The sequence below is a fragment of the Kogia breviceps genome, chromosome 4 (assembly GCF_026419965.1).
Source record: "Kogia breviceps isolate mKogBre1 chromosome 4, mKogBre1 haplotype 1, whole genome shotgun sequence".
Taxonomy (NCBI): domain Eukaryota; kingdom Metazoa; phylum Chordata; class Mammalia; order Artiodactyla; family Physeteridae; genus Kogia; species Kogia breviceps.
The window spans coordinates 117,178,156-117,196,509 of NC_081313.1; the positions used below are offsets into that span (position 1 = coordinate 117,178,156).

An 18,354-nucleotide genomic window follows, 5' to 3' on the forward strand; every position below is an offset into this window, starting at 1 on the left:
CAGTCTGAGAGACCCAGCTCCAAATTAGGGGATCCCTGGACACAGCCTTTAACACCACCCACCCTTTTCTTTTCTTCTTTCTTTCTCTCTTTCTCTTTCTTTCTTCCTTCCTTCCTTCCTTCATCTCTTTCTTTCTTTTTCTTTCTTTCTTTCCTTCTTTCTTTCTTTCCTTTCTTTCCTTCCTTCTTTCTTTCTTTCTCTCTTTTTCTTCCTTCCTTCCTCTCTTTCTTTTTCTTTCTTTCTTTTTTCCATTCTCTTCCCTTCCTTCCTTCCTTCCTCTTTCTTTCTTTCTCGTTCCTTCTTTCTTTCTTCTTTCTTTCTTTCTTTCTTTTTCCATTCTCTTCCCTTCCTTCCTTCCTTCCTTCCTTCCTTCTTAGCACATACTGGGATACACATTCCCTTTGTAAAAAAAATTACACAATACGATAAAAAGTTACAGCTCCCCACCTTTGTCACACTCACACACACCTCCCCCTCAGGTAATTGCTACTGTTAGATTGATGTGTGTCCTTCCTGACCTCATTCAATGAATTTACATGAGTCTGTACATATGAAAATATATGATTCCTTGTATGCACTCTCCGGGCCTCAGTTTCCTAATCTGAAAAATGGGAATGAAAATAATAGTAGTTAATTCTGAAAAGTTACTGAGAATGTTACCTGAGATAATTCATGTGGAGCACTTGGCTCGGCACCTGGCACACAGCATCTGTGACTATTGTTGTCATCATTCACCGTCATTATTATCATTATCATTGGGACCCAGACCCAATTCTAAGGTCTGGATAAAAGCCCTGTCTTCCTCCACAGCCTGCTCTTCCCCCTCCCCCTTCTCCCTCCTAACAGCCTGTGATAAAAATCTGTGTTCCCTAATGCCTATGTTTTTTTTAAACTAGAAAGAGCATCTGGTGTTTTCTGTATGTTCTCTCCTCCCCTTCCCTTCCTTTACTCCACCCGCCCCTTCCCTTCCATATTTGACCTAGATGTGACTGCTCACCCCACTGCAGAGAGAACATTCCATTCTGTGTCAGAAGAAGAGAGTTTCATGGCCCATACGATGCTGTTGGACCCACAGTGTTTGTACATAAAGGCTGTCTGCTGGGTAGGGGTAGGGCTAGTGGCTGAAAGGGGGCAGGGTGGGGGGCGGCACGCTCTGTGAAAGAGCACATAGTAAAGCAGGTAAGTAAGCAGTAGGGTTGGTTTTCAGAGCAGCGCAGGGTGTGGCCAAGGGCAAGTCATTTCACCTGTCTGAGCCTCAGTTATCTCACCTGTGCAATGGGGCTGCTAACAATAGCCACCACATTCAAGTGCTATGAGGATAACACGGTACCTGTGAATGGACTTGGTACTGAGAAAGCCAAATAGTAGTTATTATATTGGAAAACTAAGTGTCATGTTTGTTTAGCATTTTATATTTGCAAAGAGAATTTCTAACTTCTTTTTTTCTTTTTAACATGAACTAGTTTTTGCTGCATGGAGAAAGAAGTTTGGTTTGGATTTACAAGTCTCAGGAGAAAGGTAAATGCCTTTTCCTGGGCCTCTGTTGAAGCAGCCAGGTGCCACTTCCTGGAGCTGTTTGCTGGTCCGTAACATAGCCACAGAGAGCATCAGGATACAGGACACAGAAGGACCTCACTGTTCCAGAGGATGCAGCAGGAAATACGTCAAACCCATGTGAGTAAGACAAGGCCAAATCACCCATTCCACAAACACTCATGGAGCAGCTGCTTCGTGCCCAGCCTGTACTACAGAGCCCTGCACAGCTGAGGGTCCCTGGAATACAGGGGTGGTTTTTTTTGGGGGGGGATCTTACCGCACATACGAGCTAATATTTATTTAGTGCTTATTAGATGCCAAGTATGTTATAAGGACAACAAAAAAGTCTTAGATAAGATCTTTGTCCCCCTATAGCTTGTGTTTTATTGTAATTTAAAAAAATTTTTTTGAAGTATAGTTAGTTACAGTGTCATGTTAATTTTTTCTGTACAGCAAAGTGACTCAGTTATACATACATACATATATATATTCTTTTTCATGTTCTTTTCCATTATGGTTTGTCACAGGATATTGAATATAGTTCCCTGTGCTATACAGTAGGACCTTGCTGTTTATCCATCCTATATATAATAGTTTGCCTCTGGTAATCCCAAACTCCCCATCCTTCCAGCCCCTACCCTGCCTCCCCCTTGGCAACCACAAATCTGTTCTCTATATCTGTGAGTCTGTTTTTATTTCATAAATATATTGATTTGTGTCATATTTTAGATTCCACATATAAGTGATATTATAAGGGATTTGTCTTTCTCTTTCTTTTTTTTTTTTTTTTTTTTTTTTTTGTGGTATGCGGGCCTCTCACTGTTGTGGCCTCTCCCGTAGCGGAGCACAGGCGCCGGATGCACCGGCTCAGCGGCCATGGCTCACGGGCCCAGCCGCTCCGCGGCATGTGGGATCTTCCCGGACCGGGGCACAAACCCGTGTCCCCTGCATCGGCAGGCGGATTCTCAACCACTGCGCCACCAGGGAAGCCCTGTCTTTCTCTTTCTGACTTACTTTGCTTAGTATGATAATCTCTGGGTCCAACCATGTTGCTGCAAATGGCATTAATTCATTCTTTTTGATGGCTGAATAGTACTCCATTGTATATATGTACCACATCTTCATTATCCATTCATCTGTCGATGGACATTTAGGTTGTTTCCATGTATTGGCTATTGTAAAGAGTGCTGCTTTGAACATAGGGATGCATGTGTCTTTTTTTTTTTTTTTTTTTTCGGTATGCGGGCCTCTCACTGCTGTGGCCTCTCCCATTGCGGAGCACAGGCTCCGGACGCACAGGCTCAGCGGCCATGGCTCACGGGCTTAGTTGCTCCGCGGCATGTGGGATCCTCCCGGACCAGGGCACGAACCCGTGTCTCCTGCATCGGCAGGCGGACTCTCAACCACTGCACCACCAGGGAAGCCCTGCATGTGTCTTTTTGAATTAGAGTTTTGTCTGGGTATATGCCCAGGAGTGGGATTGCTGGATCATATGGCATCTCTACTTTTAGTTTTTTTGAGGAACCTCCATACTGTTTTCCGTAGTGGCTGCACCAATTTACTTTCCCACCAACAGTGTAAGAGGGTTCCCTTTTCTCCACACCCTCTCCAGCATTTGTTATTTGTTATTTGTTATTACTCTTTAATGATGGCCATTCTCGCTGGTGTGAGGTAGTTCCTCATTGTAGTTTTGATTTATATTTCTCAAATAATTAGTGATGTTGAGCATCTTTTCATGTGCCTATTGGCCATCTGTATGTCTTCTTTGGAGAAATGTTTATTTAGGTCCTCTGCCCATTTTTTGATTGGGTTGTTTGTCTTCTTTTGTTGTTGTTGAGTTGTATGAGCTGTTTGCATATTTTGGAAATTAAGCCCTTGTTGATTGCAACATTTGCAAATATTTTCCCCCACTCTGTAGGTTGTCTTTTCAGTTTTTTTTAATGGTTTCCTTTGCTGTACAAAAGCTTATAAGTTTGATTAGGTCCCGTTTGTTTATTTTTGCTTTTATTTCTATTGCCTTGGGAGACTGACCTAAGAAAACACTGGTATGATTTATGTCAGAGAATGTTTTGCCTATGTTCTCTTCTAGGAGTTTTAAGGTGTCTGGTCTTATATTTAGGTCTTTAGTAGCTTGTGGTTTTTTTTGGTTTTGGTTTTGGTTTTTTTTGGCCATACGCAGGCCTCTCACTGTTGTGGTCTCTCCCATTGCGGAGCACAGGCTCAGGATGCGCAGACTCAGCAGCCATGGCTCACGGGCCCAGCCGCTCCGCGGCATGTGGGATCTTCCTGGACCGGGGCACGAACACGTGTCTCCTGCATCGGCAGGTGGACTCTCAACCACTGTGCCACCAGGGAAGCCGAGTAGCTTGTGTTTTAATGGTTCTTCTATACATGTTACTTTCCTCTGCTTTTTTAGGGGGTGTTATACGCACATTAAAATTTATCTTTTTGAAACTCACAGTTCTGTGAGTTTCAACAAACACAGACATGTAACCACCATCACAATAAAAATATAGAATGTGTCCACACCCCCAAATTTTCCTCTTGCCCTTTAGTGATAAATAAGACCTCTCCTCCAACCCCAGCCACTGAAAACCACTGATCTGATTTTGTCCTTATAGTTTTGCCTTTTCCAAAATGGAATCTTATAGTATGTAGCCTTGAGTCTGCTTCTTTCTTTTACCTTAATGCTTTTGAGATTCACCCACATTGTTGTACATATCAGCAATTTGTCCCTTTTCTCTTTAACTTTTCATTCTAAAATGTTTCAAATATAAATTTAAAAGAATAATAGAGTGGGAATTCCCTGGCGGTCCAGTGGTTAGGACTCAATGCTTTCACTACTGTGGCCTGGGTTCAATCCCTGGTCAGGGAACTAAGATCCCACAAGCCACATGGCCATAATAATAATAATAATAATAATAATAATAGAGTGAATACCTTTAAATCTACCACCTAGATTCAATAATTGTTTGCATTTTGCTATATTTTAAAATAACATCTATAACAGGCATATATTTGCTGAACCATTGGAAAGTAAGTTGTAGATACTGACACTTCACCTCCAAAACTTCAATACATATCACCTAAGAATGAGTGATGACCATATGTTATCACACCTAAGAAAGATGACAATAAATTCCCAAGTGTCATCTACTATTCATCCATTTGCAAATTTCCCCAATTTCAAAAAAGACTTTTATAGTTTTTATCCACTTGCTAGAGGGTGGTTTTTTTTTTTTTTGGTGAGCCCCACAGCTTATAGGGTCTTAGCTCCCCAACCAGGGATGGATCCCTGGGGCCCCAGCAGAGAGAGTGCCAAGTCTAATCACTGGGCCAGTGAATTCCCAACTAGAGTTTTATTTCTAAACTTTTAGTTTTGAAATAGTTATAGACTCATAGGATGTTGCAAAAATAATAGAGTCTCATGTACCCTTTAACCATCTTCCCATAAAAATGACATCTTACATTGAACTGTAGTAAAATATCAAAACCAGGACACTTGCAGTGGTACATTACTGTTAACTAGACAACAGAACTTATTCAGTTTACACCAATTTTTAACCTGCATTCATTTGTGTGTGTGTGGGGGGTGTATGTTTAGTTCTATGCACTTAAATCCCAAGTAGAGATTCTTGTAACTACCAACACAGTCAAGATTGTTATTGTTGAGCAGAAGCAAGAAGAACTACAATCCTGCAGCCTGTGGAACAAACACCACATTCACAGAAAGACAGACAAAATGAAAAGGCAGAGGACAATGTACCAGATGAAGGAACAAGATAAAACCCCAGAGAAACAACTAAATGAAGTGGAGATAGACAACATTCCAGAAAAAGAATTCAGAATAATGATAGTGAAGATCCAGAACCTCAGAAAAAGAATGGAGGCAAAGATCGAGAAGATGCAAGAAATGTTTAACAGGGTTTCCCTGGTGGCACAGTGGTTAAGAATCTGCCTGCCAATGCAGGAGACATGGGTTTGTGCCCCTGTCCGGGAAGATCCCACATGCCGCAGAGCAACTAAGCCTGTGTGCCACAACTACTAAGCCTGCGCCCTACAGCCTGCAAGCCACAACTACTGAGCCCACATGCCACAACTGCTGAAGCCCATGTGCCTAGAGCCCATGCTCCACAACAAGAGAAACCACTGCAATAAGAAGCCTGTGCACCACAACGAAGAGTAGCCCCTGCTCACCACAACTAGAGAAAAGCCCGCATGCAGCAACAAAGACCCAATGCAGCCATAAATAAATACATAAATACATAAATAAATTTATTGATTTTAAAAAAAGGGAAATGTTGAACAAAGACCTAGAAGAATTAAAGAACAAACACCTAGAAGAATTAAAGAATGAACAAACAGAGATGAACAATACAATAACTGAAATGAAAAATACACTAGAAGGAATCAATAGCAGAATAACTGAGGCAGAAGAACGGATAAGTGACCTGGAAGACAGAATGGTGGAATTCACTGCTGCAGGACAGAATAAAGAAAAAAGAATTAAGAGTGAAGACAGCCTAAGAGACCTATGGTTCAACATTAAACGCACCAACATTCGCATTATAGGGGTCCCAGAAGGAGAAGAGAGAGAGAAAGGACCCAAGAAAATATATGAAGAGATTATGGTCAAAAACTTGCTAACCTGGGAAAAGAGATAGCCACCCAAGTCCAGGAAGCACAGAGAGTCCCAGGCAGGATAAATCCAAGGAGAAACATGCTGAGACACATAGTAATCAAACTGACAAAAATGAAAGATAGAAAAAGTATTAAAAGCAACAAAACGAAATGACAAATAACATACAAGGGAACTCCCATATGGTTAACAACTGATTTCTCAGCAGAAACTCTACAAGCCAGAAGGGAGTGGCATGATATATTTAAAGTGATGAAAGGGAAGAGCCTACAACCAAGATTACTCTACACGGCAAGGATCTCATTCAGATTTGACAGAGAAATCTAAAGCTTTACAGACAAGAAAAAGCTAAGAGAATTCAGCACCACCAAACCAGCTCTACAACAAATGCTAAAGGAACTTTTCTAAGTGGGAAACACAAGAGAAGAAAAGGACCTACAAAAACAAACCCCAAACAATTAAGAAAATGGTAACAGGAACATACATATCAATAATTACCTTAAATGTGAATGGATTAAATGCTCCAACCAAAAGATACAGCCTCACTGAATGGATACAAAAAACAAGACCCATATATCTGCTGTCTACAAGAGACCCACTTCAGACCTAGGGACACATACAGACTGAAAGTGAGGGGATGGAAAAAGGTATTCCATGCAAATGGAAATCAAAAGAAAGCTGGAGTAGCAATGCTCATATCAGATAAAATGGGCTTTAAAATAAAGAATGTTACAAGAGACAAGGAAGAACACTACATAATAATCAAGGGATCAATCCAAGAAGAAGATATAACAATTATAAATATATATGCACCCAACATAGGAGCACCTCAATACATAAGGCAAATGCTAACAGCTATAAAAGAGGAAATTGACAGTAACACAATAATAGTTGGGGACTTTAACACCTCATTTACACCAATGGACAGATCATCCAGACAGAAAATTAATAAGGAAAGACAAGCTTAAAATGGCACAATAGACCAGATGGATTTAATTGATATTTATAGGACATTCCATCTGAAAACAGCAGAATACACTTTCTTCTCAAATACACACGGAACATTCTCCAGTATAGATCACATCTTGGGTCACAAATCAAGCCTTGGTAAATTTAAGAAAATTGAAATCATATCAAGCATCTTTTCCGACCACAACGCTATGAGATTAGAAATCAATTACAGGGAAATAATGTAAAAAACACAAACACATGGAGGCTAAGCAATACGTTACTAAATAACCAAGAGATCACTGAAGAAATCAAAGAGGAAATCAAAAAATACCTAAAGACAAATTACAATGAAAACACGATGATCCAAAACCTGTGGGATGCAGAAAAAGCAGTTCTAAGAGGGAAGTTTATAGCAATACAAGCCTACCTCAAGAAAAAAGAAAAATCTCAAATAAACAATCTAACGTTACACCTAAAGGAACTAGAGAAAGAAGAACAAACAAAACCCAAAGTTAGTAGAAGGAAAGAAATCATAAAGATCAGAGGAGAAATAAATGAAATAGAAACAAAACAGTAGCAAAGATCCATAAATCTAAAAGCTGGTTCTTTGAGAAGATAAACAAAATTGATAAACCTTTAGCCAGGTTCATCAAGAAAAAGAGGGAGAGGACTCAAATCAATAAAATTAGAAATGAAAAAGGACAAATTACAATGGATATGGCAGAAATACAAAGCAACCTAAGAGACTACTACAAGCAACTCTATGCCGATAAAATGGACAACCTGGTAGAAATGGACAAATTCTTAGAAAGGTATAACCTTCCAAGACTGAACCAGGAAGAAATAGAAAATATAAACAGACCAATCACAAGTAATGAAATTGAAACTGTGATTAAAAATCTTCCAACAAACAAAAGTCCAGGACCAGATTGCTTCATGGGTGAATTCTATCAAACATTTAGAGAAGAGCTAACACCCATCCTTCTCAAACTCTTCCAAAGTGTTGCAGAGGAAGGAACACTCCCAAACTCATTCTACGAGGCCACCATCACCCGACACCAAAACCAGACAAAGATAGTACAAAAAAAGAAAATTACAGACCAATATCACTGATGAATATAGATGCAAAAATCCTCAACAAAATACTAGCAAACAGAATCCAACAACACATTAAAAGGATCATACACCATGATCAAGTGGGATTCATCCCAGGAATGCAAGGATTCTTCAATATACACAAATCAATCAACGTGATACACCGTATTAACAAACTGAAGAATAAAAAACATATGATCATCTCAATAGATGCAGAAAAAGCTTTTGACAAAATTTAACACCCATTTGTGATAAAAACTCTCCAGAAAGTGGGCATAGAGGGAACCTACCTCAACATAATAAAGGCCATATACAACAAATCCACAGCAAACATCATTCTCAATGGTGAAAAACTGAAAGGATTTCCTCTAAGATCAGGAACAAGACAAGGATGTCTACTCTCACCACTATTATTCAACATAGTTTTGGAAGTCCTAGCTACAGCAATCAGAGAAGAAAAAGAAATAAAATGAATACAAATTGGAAAAGAAGAAGTAAAACTGTCACTGTTTGCAGATCACATGATACTATACATAGAGAATCCTAAAGATGCCACCAGAAAACTGCTAGAGCTAATCAGTGAATTTGGTAAAGTTGCAGGATACAAAATTAATACACAGAAATCTCTTGCATTCCTATACACTAACAACGACAGATTAGAAACAGAAATTAAGGAAGCAATCCCATTCACCATTGCAACAAAAAGAATAAAATACCTAGGAATAAACCTACCTAAGGAGACAAAAGTCCTGTATGCAGAAAACTATAAGATGCTGATGAAAGAAATTGAAGATGACACAAACAGATGGAGAGATATACCATGTTCTTGGATTGGAAGAATCAATATTGTGAAAATGACTATACCACCCAAAGCAATCTACAGATTCAATGCAATTCCTATCAAATTACCAGTGGCATTTTTTATGGAACTAGAATAAAAAATCTTTAAAAAATTTGTATGGAGACACAAAAGCCCCCGAATAGCCAAAGCAGTCTTGAGGAAAAAAACAGAGCTGGAGGAATCAGACTGCCTGCCTTCAGACTACACTACAAAGCTACAGTAATCAAGACAATATGGTACTGGCACAAAAACAGAAATATAGATCAATGGAAAATAATAGAAAGCCCAGAGATAAACCCACACACCTATGGTCAACTAATCTATGACAAAGGAGGCAAGGATATACAATGAAGAAAAGACAGTCTCTTCAATAAATGGTCCTGGGAAAACTGGACAGCTACATGTAAAAGAATGAAATTAGAACATTCCCTAACACCATACACAAAAATAAACTCAAAATGGATTAAAGACCTAAATGTAAGACCGGACACTATAAAACTCTTAGAGGAAAACATAGTAAGAACATTCTTTGACATAAATCACAGCAAGATCTTTTTTGACCCACCTCCTAGAGTAATGGAAATAAAACAAAAATAAACAAATGGGACCCAATGAAACTTAAAAGCTTTTGCACAGCAAAGGAAACTATAAACAAGATGAAAAGACAACCCTCAGAATGGGAGAAAATATTTGCAAATGAATCAACAGACAAAGGATTAATTTCCAAAATATATAAACAGCTCATGCAGCTCAATATTAAAGAAACAAACAACCCAATCAAAAAATGGGCAGAAGACCTAAATAGACATTTCTCCAAAGAAGACATACAGATGGCCAAGAGGCACATGAAAAGCTGCTCAACATCACTAATTATTAGAGAAATACAAATCAAAACTGCAATGAGATATCACCTTACAGCGGTTAGAATGGGCATCATCAGAAAATCTACAAACAACAAATGCTGGAGAGGGTGTGGAGAAAAGGGAACCCTCTTGCACTGTTGGTGGGAATGTAAATTGATACAGCTACTATGGAGAACAGCATGGAGGTTCCTTAAAAAACTAAAAATAGAATTACCATATGACCCAGCAATCCCACTACTGGGCATATACCCAGAGAAAACCATAATTCAAAAGGACACATACACCACAATGTTCATTGCAGCACTATTTACAATAGCCAGGACATGGAAGCAACCTAAATGCCCATTGACAGATGAATGGATAAAGAAGATGTGGTACATACATACAATGGAATATTACTCAGCCACAAAAAGGAATGAAATTGGGTCATTTGTAGAGACATGGATGGACCTAGAGACTGTCATACAGAGTGAAGTAAGTCAGAAAGAGGAAAACAAATATATATTAATGCATATATGTGGAATCTAGAAAAATGGTACATATGAACCAGTTTGCAGGGCAGAAATAGAGACAGAGATGTAGAGAACAAATGTATGGACACCAAGGGAGGAAAGCAGGTTGGGGTGGTGGTGGTGGTGGGATGAATTGAGAGATTGGGATTGACATGTATACACTAATATGTATAAAATAGATAACTAATAAGAACCTGCTGTATAAAAATAAATAAATTAAATTTTTAAAAAAGATTGGTAACTGTTACATCACAACTGTTAACATCACTAGGAAGAACTCTCTAGTGCTACCTCTTTGTAGTGACACCCACTCCTACTTCATGCCTCCCTGGTCCTCCTGCCTGAGCCCTGGAAACCACTATTCTGTTCTCCATCTCCATAGTTTTGTCATTTTGAGAATGTTGTATAAATGACATCATACAGTATGCAACCTTTTGAGATTGAATTTTTTCACTAAGTGTAAGGCTCTTGAGCTTCCTCCAGGTTGTTGCATGTATGATCAGTAGTTTGTTCTTTTCTGTTGCTAAGTAGTATTCTTACATGGATGTGCCACTGTTTACCCATTCATCAGTTGAAGGATATTTGAATTGTTTCCAGTGTTTGGTGATTATAAATCAAGTTATTGTGAACATCTGTGCAACAGGTTTATGTGAGAACATAAGCTTCACTTCACTTGGGTAAATACCTAAGAGTGGGATTGTTGGGTTGCATGGTAAGTGTAAATTTATGTGAAATGGCTAAACTGTTTTGCCAGCTGTCTCTACCATTTTGCATTCGCACCAGCATTGTATGAGAGTTACGGTTGCTCTGCATTCCTGCCAGCAGGAAAAAGTATTATCACTTTTTAATAAAAATGTCAGCCATTCTAATACATGTGTAATACTACCCTACATAACTCTTAAACCTTAAGTAAGACCATGTCACGACCCTTCTTAAAATACGCTTCACATCACACTCAGAATAAAATTCAAGCTCATTTCTGAGGCCTTCCAGACCCTCTCTCCTGACCTCTGGGTCTCACTCGGCTCAAGCTGCAGCAACCTCCCTGTTGTTTCCCTGACATCCTAAGCTTGTTCCACTGGAATGTTCTTACCCTCGGTATCCAGGTGACTCAGTTTCTCGCTCCATTTACTCTCTGTCTAATATCAGCTTCTCAGAGGCCTACCCTGATGGTCCAAATGAGCCCCATCCCTCCACTCAGCTCACAATTCTCCTACCCTGTTTTATTTTTCTTCAAGGCACTTATCTCTTCTTGATATACTATATCAATTACTGAACTATTTACTGTCTGTGTCCCCCATAAGGACAGGGATTGGCTTTTTGATGACTGTTTCCAGTGCTTAACACAGTGCCTGGCACATAGGAGACACTCAATAAATATTTGTTGAATGAATGTGTATCGGAGACCTCTTGTGACCCTCCTCCCATCCTGGCCCACCTTTTACTCAGCCATCGCCGTGGCAACCAGTTTTGGGACAGGTAAAAGCCCCCTGGGTTAGCTGCTCCCCACAGGTCTTGCCTTCTGCCCAGGCGTGTGTCTGGACTCAAGCACTGTGGCCTGGAAATGTGAGGAACTTAACCCTACTGGGGCAACCCTGGACCCACAGATATACGCTCGCTTCTCTGATGCTCAGCGGACAGTTTTGAGGTGCCCTACATGTTGCTCCTCAGCAGGTCCTCCCTGCCGGATTGAGCCCCACTTGCCCACATGGTGACCAACTCCGCAACACACCATTGTCCTGCTTTCCTTCTTTCCAGTCCTCCTCTCCCCACGCCCCCACTCCTGTTCCCAGGGGCCTGGTACATAATAAATATTTATTAAGTGAATAAGGTAATTACTAGCAACACACACACACACACACACACACACACACACACACACATATACACACACAAAAGAAAAGAAAAAAGAAAATGTATGTCCACACAAAGGTTTGTCATGAATTGTCGTAGCAGGTTTATTTATTGATTTATTTTATTTTAGATTTTTTAAATTGAAGTATAGTTGATTTACAGTGTCATCTTAGTTTCTGGTATATAACAAAGTGATTCATAGATAGATAGATAGAGATATTCTTTTTCAGATTCTTTTCCATTATAGTTTATTACAAGGTATTGAATATAGTTCTCTGTGCTATATAGTAGGACCTTTTTGTTTATCTCTTTTGTATATAGTAGTTTGTATCTGCTAATCCCAAACTCCTTATTTATTCCTCTGCCACCCCTTTCCCCTTTGGTACCATAAGTTTGTTTTCTTATTTATTTATTTAATTTATTTATTTTTGGCTGTGTTGGGTCTTCCTTGTTGTGTGCATGCTTTCTCTAGCTGCTGAGAGCGGGGTCTACTTTTCGTTGCAGTGCGTGGGCTTCTCAATGCGTTGGCTTCTCTTATGGTGGAGCACGGGCTCTAGGCATGCGGGCTTCCATAGTTGTGGCACGCAGGCTTCCGTAGTTGTGGCTCGCAGGCTCTAGAGCGCAGGCTCAGTAGCTGTGGTGCACGGGCTTCGTTGCTCCTCAGCATGTGGGAACTTCCCGGACCAGGGCTTGAACCCTTATCCCCTGCATTGGCAGGCTGATTCGTAACCACTGCGCCACCAGGGAAGCCCATAAGTTTGTTTTCTATGTCTGTAAGTCAAAGCAGCATTATTCATAATAGCCCAAAACTGGAAATGGCCCAGGTGTCCATCAACAAGCAAATAGATAAATTGTGGTACATTCATACAATAGTTTACTACTCAGTAATAAAAAGAAACAAATGCTGATAAATGCTACAACATGAATAGACCTCCAGAACATTATGCTGAGTGAAAGAGGCCAGACAGGAGAGTACATACTGGATGATTATATTTACACTGGTTTTTTTTTGTTTGTTTTTGGCTGCACTGCATGGCTTGTGGGATCTCAGTTCCCTGGCCAGAGATTGAACCCAGGCCACAGCAGTGAAAGCGCCAGATTCTAACCACTAGATCACCAGGGAAATCCCTGGATGATTACATTTAAATGAAGTTCTAGAACAAGCAAAATGAAGCTATGGGAACAGAAAACTGAGCTGAGATAGACGGGGGCTGGCCATGGGGAGGGAGGATATTGACTGGAAAGAGGACTCAGGAAAATTGTACAGATTATGGAAATAGTCTATATCTTTTGTAGAGTGGTGGATACTTGGGTATTTGTCAAAACTCACATAACTGTACACCTTAAACATGTGCATTCTATTGTATGCAAATTATACCTCAATAAGGCTGATTCCCCCCCCCCCCCCCCCCCCGGTACGCGGACCTCTCACTGTTGTGGCCTCTCCGATTGCGGAGCACAGGCTCTGGACATGCAGGCCCAGCGGCCATGGCTCACGGGCGCAGCCGCTCCGCGGCATGTGGGATCTTCCCGGACCAGGGCACAAACCTGTGTTCCCTGCATCGGCAGGCGGCTTCTCAACCACTGCGCCACCAGGGAAGCCCGGCCAAGTGATTCTTGAGGAGGTAACATTTGAGCAGAGATTTGAATGTCAAGAGGGAGACAGCCATGCAAAGATCTAGGGGAGGCCATTCCAGAAAAAAGGTCAATGTGGGAACAAAGACCAGAACAGGAAGGAGTTTGATAATCTTGGGACCAGTCTGAAGGCCAGTGTGACGAGGTGAAGTGGGTAGGGCAGAGAGTGGTATGAGACAGGGTGGAGAGTTGGGTGGAAGCCAGATCACATATGACCTTATCAGCCCCAATAAAGGTGTGGAATTTGAAATGAATAAAATGCAAATCCCTCATGGGTCTAGTGGAGCAGAAACACATAAGCAAATAAAGGCAAATACAGGGTCATGGGTGATATTTTGGGGCCGTGTACAGGGAAAGAGGAGGGAGTAGTCAGCGCTACCTGGGAACATCTGGGAAGGCTTCCCAGAGGAGGTGACATTTCAGCCAAGACTTGAAGGAAGAGTAGCAGAGGAGAAAGGGTGTTCCAGTGGAGGGTGCTGTGTCTATAGTAGCCCAGAGGTGAGCAGCTCCAAGGAACATTCAAAGACCTGAGCATAACATAGGTCTAGCTGGAGTTTTGCCTCTAGGGGAGTGGCAGGAGATCTGAGGTTGAAGAGAAAGGCTTTTAAATGCCTCATCAAGGACTTCCCTGCCGGTCCATTGGTTAAGACTCTGAATTTCCACTGCAGGGGGCAAGGTTTCATATGCATTATCTTAGTTAATCCTCAAAATAACACTATAGATACACTGGGGGTGGGGATGAGGGTGGGAAATAAAAACACTGTAAAGTAGATAACAATGTTATCCCTATTTTTTTCCAGATAAGGAAGCTAAGGCACAGAGAGGTTAAATAACTTACTCAAGGTCATGTGGCCAATAAGTGATGGAGTTCGACCCTGTCACTCCATCCAGACCTGGAGAAGTGCTCTGTGCAAAGAGAGCAGCTTTTGTGTGCATCAATTTACCCTTGCGACATCTCTGTGTGCCTGGGCCTATTATTATTTCCACTTAACAGATGAGAAAACTGAGGCCCAAAAACATTTAGTAAAATGTACTGGGATCCAAGATGAGGATGTAAGGGAACTGGGGCTGGAATGCAGGTCTCTGGACACTCCTAATCATAGCATTACCCTGCCTCCCTGAGTGGGAGAAGTCACTTCACCTCTTAAATCAGGGGTTCCCAAACCCAGGGCCATGGATGGGTTTCAGTCCGTGGCCTGTTAGGAACCGGGCCACACAACAGGAGGTGAGTGGTAGATGAGCAAGCGAAGCTTCATCTGTATTTACAGCTGCTCCCCATGGCTCACATTACCACCTGAGCTCCGCCTCCTGTCAGCATTATGGCGAGTTGTATAATTATTTCATTATATATTACAATGTAATAATAATAGAAATAAAGTGCACAATAAATGTAATGTACTTGAATCATCCCAAAACCATCCCCCCCCCGCCCCACCCCCGGTCCATGGAAAAATTGTCTTCCATGAAACCAGTCCCTGGTGCCAAAAAGGTTGGGGACCACTGTCTTAAATGATCGTCCAAGCAAGGGATGGGCGAGAGTACACGTTTTCCTTGTCCTGTCCCTTTCAGAAAGTGTCTATAGTCCTTACCATGTGTGTTTTCCAAAGAAAAGGCTCCCAGGGCCCGAGGAGCTAGGATTTAGAGCCTCATGGTACAAACCAACTTGTAGGGTCCCAGCCAGGAACAAGTGCCCATCTTCTAAGAATCTCACAGCAGTGCCACATGCCTCAGCTTTATCCAAGCAACAGAAGGAGGTGGTGGAGGCGGCGGTGGCAGCAGCAGCCTCAGCAGCAGCAGCAAATCTGTCCCCAGTGCACGACAGCATTGTTTTGCTGTGATGGAATACACATGGCATATGTCTGCAAAGTTACTATCTTGAGAGCGGGTAGAAAGGGGATTTTTCATGTGCCAGACTTCACTTTCCCTTCTGAAACAATTCTTGTAGTAAACGGAGGTTTTCTGATCTTGCTAAGATCCAGAAGATGGGAATTCCTTTATGCATTTTAAGTAAAACTACTGTCTTGTAGAGTTTGTCTATTGATGGTGCAAATGTTTTTTAAACGTGGAAGCTCTCCTGTGCTCCCTCCCTCCCTCCAAAGGCCAGGACAGGAAGAGGCACTGCCATCTATAGGCAACCAACTCTGTTCCAGTCTCAGACCACCCCAGTGATGAGACCACTGTCTGTCCTGTGGCTGCCATCCCCTGGCAAATGGGGTGGGTAAGAGGAAAGGCTTGCTGAGCGCGGGAGGCCTGGGGCGGAAGGGGAGAGGCAAGGAAGGGCCAGGAAGCAAGCAGAATGTGACTTTTAGGAGGAGAATTATTTTGAACTACATCTTGTGTGCTGACAGCATAATAATCATCATTAGGACCTCAGATACAACATGAAGCCCGCCCTGAAGTTAAATTTTCCCTTTCCGATAAGTGTGGCCTGTCAACCCAGCCTAAGATGGCTCAATGCAACCTCCTCCATGGTAGGGGATTGACATGCTTCAGCTGCTCCCTCAGTTACCTTTCATTAAGGACTTTGCTTTATTGGTAAACAGGGGCACCTGTTTGCCTTAGCCTTATCAAATCAACCTGACAGCTACTTTGTGCAAGAACCAGAGTTGTATTTGCATTTTCTACCCACATTTAGTTTTGGGGGGTGCTGTTTCATGGAGGGGCAGACCTGTGGCCTGAATGATGCTCAGACAGATTTTGATTGGCTTTCACAGTGTTTTTAAAATTGGTTTTCACATCAAAATCCTGTTTGCCAGCTTCTCTTGAAAAAATCAGAAAACTTGGCTGCACTGGGCCACATTCCCCTAGGCCAGGTGGCCAGATAGTGGCTCCCTTTGCACAGAGTTTGCTCTCCAGTTTGCCACAACCCCACCACTCCCCATCATCCCCCTTCCACACCCTAAGAAAGGGTACAAGTTAAAAGGCAGATATGGAGAAACGAGTTTCAGTCTTGGCCCACCCCTTACCTCCTAGAGCCCCTTGAACCGGTGTCTACATCTCTCTGAAGACTGTTTTTAATCCCTAGGAAGAAGAGAATAATGAGACAATGCATGCAGAACACTGGCCAGAAGCCTCGCCTTAGAGGAAGCACTCAATGAGAATTTGCCCTGTATGTTTATTGGTGATTATGACTAATTCCTGTCAATGACGCAGGGGAGACCCAACACTGTATACAAATGGACACACCTACTGAAATGTAAGTTTGATATAAGCAAGGATTTTGAAAATCTGTTTTGCTTATTCCTACATCTCTAGAGCTTAGTACAGTCCCTGGCACATGGTTGGTGGTTGGTACTTAGTAAATGTGCTGACTGAATATGTGGATTTAATGTTTCCCTGAGTTCTTATTCTTCATATGTCATGTGCTAAATCATCATTAGTCCATTGTATAAATATAAATGCAAATGGACATATGGGCTGAGTATTTCAAATTTATATGTGCTGATTTTTTTTCCCTTACTTTCAAAATATCAAAAAGTAGGGAGATTTTTAAGAGTTGATGGGAAGTTCATACTCAGTTGAGTCACAGCCTAGGAGAAAAATGTGTTTTCCTCCAGGGCTGGGTTTCTAAGATCATTATATGAATGCCAGGCCACTTCAGGAATCAGTGCTTCAAAAAGTCACAATTAAAATTGCATGGCTTTATGTGATGCCTCTTGAGAACTCAAGGTGCTGTACAAACACATTTAAAGCGTGAAGTGCTCCCTGAAGCACTTTCTTCAGAAGTAATACTTCCAGAGAGGAGAGTGCACTTAGGTAAAACCAATGGTGGGTTCTATGCCATGATCTCAGCAAGACAACCTCTGAGTGCTGGAGTTTGCACCCCAGTGGATGCAACTTTCCTGGAAATACGGAAGGTGAGTTGGCTCCCAAGTGGATTCAAAGCTATCCTACTGGAATAATATTGGAATATTATGTTACATGTGCCTACAGGACTCTTCAATAAGCTTGTGGTTTTGGTATTGGTGGCCTGTAGGGGTCAGCTGTGTTTTTTGTTTGCTAGGCATCCGTTCTTCCTAGTGCTTCTATTTTCCTGGGGAAGCTGTTCCTTCCAAATTTTAAACTGTGTGGTTTGGGAGGAGCTAACCTTACTCCCAGGCTCCAGAGGACAGCATGGAACTAGCCAAGATGTCACATCCCCTGGCTGCAAACACACATTCAGAGGAAAGCAAGTTACCCAAAGCCGATGCAAACAGTCAGACTCCAGTCTGGAACTTTTCTAAGTACTGTTGGGAAAGAGAAAGCCTTTTGTCTGCTGGGAACTTTTTGCTATGAGAATGTAATTCTGACACTCTCAGAGGGACTGCCTGAGAATGCAGAGAAAAGAGAGCTGAGAGAGCAAGAGAGGAGACTCCTGGTGATACTGTTTGAGTGCCTGGATCCAGCTATGCCTGAAGTTCAGATTTGCCTCTGGACTCCTGGTTTCAA

General features: G+C 41.6%; 1 long non-coding RNA gene across 1 annotated transcript; it reads left to right on the plus strand.

Annotated features, from left to right (window-relative positions):
• The first annotated feature begins 1,463 nt into the window (after window positions 1–1,463).
• Window positions 1,464–17,122, plus strand: LOC136794049 (uncharacterized). Its single transcript, XR_010840249.1, has 3 exons — window positions 1,464–1,674; window positions 13,754–13,916; window positions 16,952–17,122. It is a non-coding gene; the product is annotated as an uncharacterized lncRNA (long non-coding RNA).
• The last annotated feature ends 1,232 nt before the right edge of the window (window positions 17,123–18,354 follow it).